This window comes from Lutra lutra, chromosome 1 (genome assembly GCF_902655055.1).
Source record: "Lutra lutra chromosome 1, mLutLut1.2, whole genome shotgun sequence".
In the NCBI taxonomy this organism is placed as follows: domain Eukaryota; kingdom Metazoa; phylum Chordata; class Mammalia; order Carnivora; family Mustelidae; genus Lutra; species Lutra lutra.
This window is the reverse complement of record NC_062278.1, coordinates 19,999,220-20,003,737: the sequence shown is the minus strand read 5'-3', so window position 1 is coordinate 20,003,737 and position 4,518 is coordinate 19,999,220. Positions and strand designations below refer to the sequence as shown.

The 4,518-nt window shown below is 34.3% G+C and overlaps 1 non-coding gene across 1 annotated transcript; it reads left to right on the top strand.

The window, feature by feature from the left end:
* The first annotated feature begins 219 nt into the window (after positions 1-219).
* LOC125090223 (small nucleolar RNA U13) lies at positions 220-326 on the top strand. Its single transcript, XR_007124249.1, has one exon. It is a non-coding gene; the product is annotated as a small nucleolar RNA U13 (small nucleolar RNA).
* The last annotated feature ends 4,192 nt before the right edge of the window (positions 327-4,518 follow it).

The following is a 4,518-nucleotide window of genomic DNA, read 5'->3' as shown; positions in this document are numbered from 1 at the left end:
AGCATCCCTGCTCACCTATATATGAGATCAGTACTGCTCTGAGCATTAGACTCCCCAGCTAGAAGATAATGATATGAATATTTAATTTAATATAATGTTATAACATGCTTCAGAGATGCCACTGTGCATAGGGTTCAGCACAGCTCATGACACAGTTATATGCCTATTAAATATAAATAGTTTCAAATCGTGAAGGTATTTTAAAAACAAAAAATACAGACTCTTTTGTAGTTCATAAGCATGAAGATTGGATGTCCATGCTGTTGCATGACACGTGCATTCCTCAAAGCTTGCTACGACCATGTTGGCACATTATCTATCAGATGTTGAAAAAGAAAAAAATCAAAAGTACACAGAACTCTACAGAAATCAAATGTAAGAAAAGGTCTACCCACAATTCCACTGTTTATTCCTGACTTATGATCATATGCTGTTTAATTTATAAAAATTATAAATAGTTAAAAACGCCCCTTGACTCCACCAATGCCCAAGATAATGTAAAAATAAATTTCAAATATTCTTTGCTAAAAAATAAAAGCCTTGAGAATTTGGAATTTCTCACCTTACTGTGCATCAGAATCATGAGAACAGCTTGTTTAAAGATGATGGGGACTCAACTTGAGAGTTTCTTTTTCTGTAGGCAGGACTTCAGAATTTACATTTCTAAGAAGTCCCTAAATTGATTCAGATGCCTCGGTGTAGGGACCACATTGTTATGAGTTATTCTGATAATAGCATCATTGCCCCATTCTTTCTTTTCTATTTGATTTTGTAAAAAAGATTTAATTAATTTATTTAAAAGAGAGAGAGAGAGCACGGGAGCACAAACAAGAAGTGGGAGGAGCAGAGGGAAATGAAGAAGCAGAATCCCTGCTGAGCAGCATCTCAGGACCCCAGGATCATGACCTGAGCCAAGGCAGCCACCCAACCAGTTGAGCCATCCAGGTGCCCCTTTTTTTCTATTTGTTAATCAGTTCCAGATTTTTCCAAGGTGGTACTGGGAAGCATTACTTTCATCCACAAAACAAATCTTCAAATGTTTTAGAAAGTAATTTCCTCTGTTCCACGCCTTCAACCATTCAGAATCCATTGCCTTGATTTATACATATATAGTTACATCTTTAATTTTATATATAAATATGTATTTATAAATATTTACATATAGTTAAAATTATTTAATATTTCAAAATATATGTGACCAACATGAAAACAGCATAATAGCTGAAGGAGACTGCTTTATCAGTGCCTCTTAATTTATCAGTGCACTCACTTTATTTTGGATTCTGAATCATTTGATAACCTTTCTCCCATGTCTGTATTCATGTCAAACTTACCATTATTATATTTATTTATATTGATTTGGTCTCCATAAGTAAGTAAATATAAGTAAGAATACTATGAAATATTCACAAATAAAAGAATTTATTTAGTAACACTGCAACAAATCCCTGAGGTCACAGATGTTTTTAAGTGAGTATGTCCCATTGCTATTTTTGCTATAGAAGTCAAGGGCAGGTTGCCCCAAAATGTTCCAGAATGGCATTTTGATCATTTTGAATTGAAGTTGAGAAACAGTCAGTGCAAAAAAGATGCTCTGACCCTCCTTTGTCTCCAAAAAGCAGGAATAAATTCCCCGTGAAAAGAAATCTTTCCTATACAGGAAAGTAAGGAAATATCATTATCACCAGAGATAAGGAATCCAGAGCCAAGAAGACCATATAAACAAACCATGTTACTTTTACTAATTTACTACTGCAACCCAAAGTTTAGAATTTCTTACTATTTGAAGCTCCCAAACATGTTTTTTTTTGTCCTGTAAGTTCTTCACAGATTTTGTTTCTGTGTCTAAAATGTAGAAAAACTGAATGCCTTGGTCATCTCTTCAGGTTTCAGTTGTATTATTTGGACTCTGTGTGCGTGGAATTAACCTTTGATTTTTTTTCTTCTGTTAATCTAACTCCTGTCAGTTTAATTCTTAGAACAGCTAGAAGACCTTTGAAAAGTAGAAAAATTTGTCTTATTTTAGACCTCAACGTGAAGTCTTTGAAGATATTGAAATAATAGATTAAAAACACTGGAAGTTTTTATTGCCAAATTTTGTAAAAATTTTCCTTGAGACAATGAAGACCTATCTAATAAACAAACTAACCTTGACATTTCTCATAATAAATGAAATTTAGGAACAGCTCTGCATTTAATAATTTCATTACAAAATTAAGTTATTTATTGGATCTTTGGGTTTGCCTTTCCAACACTGTCTTTCTCTTCTACTTTCCACTGAGTTACTAGCTTCTTTTAGGGGTACATATGAGTGTGGAATACTGAAAACCATCTCACCATCAAAATACAGCACTTTGAAGTGTGTAGTTTGCTAAGTTTAATCACTATATATTCTATCCTCTTGGTCATGTGGATTGTAAGTTTGCTAAGTTTAATCACTATATATTCTATATATATATATATATATATATATATATATATAAAAATATATATATTCTATATATGTAAAAATATATATATTCTATATATATATTGGTCATGTGGATTGTACATTTACTCATAACATGGTTTAAGCTAATTGAATCAGAGTGCTTCTTTAAGGTTTTGTCAGCAATGGTGTTGAATAAGGGCAAGAAAGGCTAAATAGGGAGAAATAGGTAGGGTCACATAGGTGACTACATAACCAGGCTCACAGAAATGCCAGATGTGGAGAAATGTTATAGACAAGATATTAACCTGAGAGAAGGGAACATAACAAATCCACCTTGTTTGTCTTAAGTCTTATAAACAAGATATTTATCAAGTCTCTGGTCAATTTTCTATAAAAAACAGACCATAAAAGCCCTCTGTGGCAACCCATTTGGGACTCTTCTCACTCTAGAGAGCACCTTTCTTTCCTTTCTGTTCTCGCCTGCATTTAATAAACTTTCACCTCACTTCATCCTTTTGTCTGCAATATTTACTCTTTGACTCTGTGAGACAAGAACCCTGAAATCCTTCAACACTGTGATACTTATATAACCTAGAATCTGTTAGTAGTGAATTTCCTACCAAAAGGGAAGTCAGTGTGAAGATAAAGTCAATTGTTAGAGGAATGATCAGAAACTGGTCTTAGGTAGCATTGCTTAGCTACTAGCTAAAGACTTACTTGAAGCAAACCTCTATATGTACTAGTATGTGAACCAGCATATTCTTTAGTTAGTGAATTTGATTTAATACTACTTGAAAAATAAAGGGTTTTTTGATACACTATATACGACACTATAGAAAATATCATTTTTTAAAGTTCAAGGTATGTTCTGTGTATACTTTAAACACATATTTAAATAATATAATATACATAAAAGTAAGCTGTGCAAAATTGCTGCATTTTTTTAAAGGTTTTGTTTATTTATTTGATAGAGATCACAAGTAGGCAGAGAGGCTGGCAGAGAGAGAGGAAGAAGCAGGCAAGGTGCAATCGAGCCCCACATCGGGCTCTATCCCAGGACCCTGAGATCATGACCTGAGCCAAAGGCAGAGGCTTTAACCCACTGAGCCACTCAGGCTCCCCAATTGCTGCATTTTAAAAATATATTCAAAACTTGAGTCATCACATTCAAAAATTCTGAAATTATTTGGACTGGCTTGCAATATGAAAGCATAATTAACATAAAAGTTTCAATGTAAACTCAGAACTAGCACAAAATTATCAGAGAACTAAATACAAGATTGTACCTTTACTTTTTTAATAATATTTTTAAAAGACTTTATTTATTTGAGAGCAAGCATGCTAGATAGAGAGAGCAAGAGTGTGAAAACATGAGCAGAGGGGAGGGGAAGAAGGAGATGGGAAAGAAAACTCCTGTAGAGCAAGGGCCCCAGTGCAGGGCTCCATCGCAGGACCCTGGGATGACCTGAGACAAAGGCCAATGGTTAACTGAATGAGTCACCTAGATGTCCCATACACTTACTTTTAATTTTGAAGATTTAAAACCAAAGCATGTATAGGGGAGCCTCAGTGGCTCAGTTGGTTCAGCATCTGACTCTTGATTTCAGCTCAGGTCATGATCTGAGGGTTCTGAGATCCAGCCTGTCATTAGGGTCTACATTTAGCCTGGAGTCAGCTTGAGATTTGCTCTCTCCCTCTGCCTTTGCCCCTCCCCCTGTTAGCACTCAGTCTCTCTCTGTCAAAAAAAAGTAAATAAAAGTAAATAAAATTTAAAAAATAAAAAATAAACAAACATCCCTAGCTACAGAACAAAGCTAGTGATCTCTGACATTAGTTCCAGATTAAAATCAATTTACTCTTATTTATCCTGAAAGAGCTTGTTTTTTTGTCCCTTAACATGTATAATTCACAAACTTTAAGCTCCTCTTCTCAACTCACCTTTGCCTTTTGTTGATTATCCTTCAGAAACAGGTCTGGTATTTTATTAAGGTATTGAGCTTTGGGTGAATTATTCTGTGTTAGCCAGAGGAATTTATATCTCAAAGCTAGATAAGTTGTTAAATACCTCTATTAAGATATAATTTACT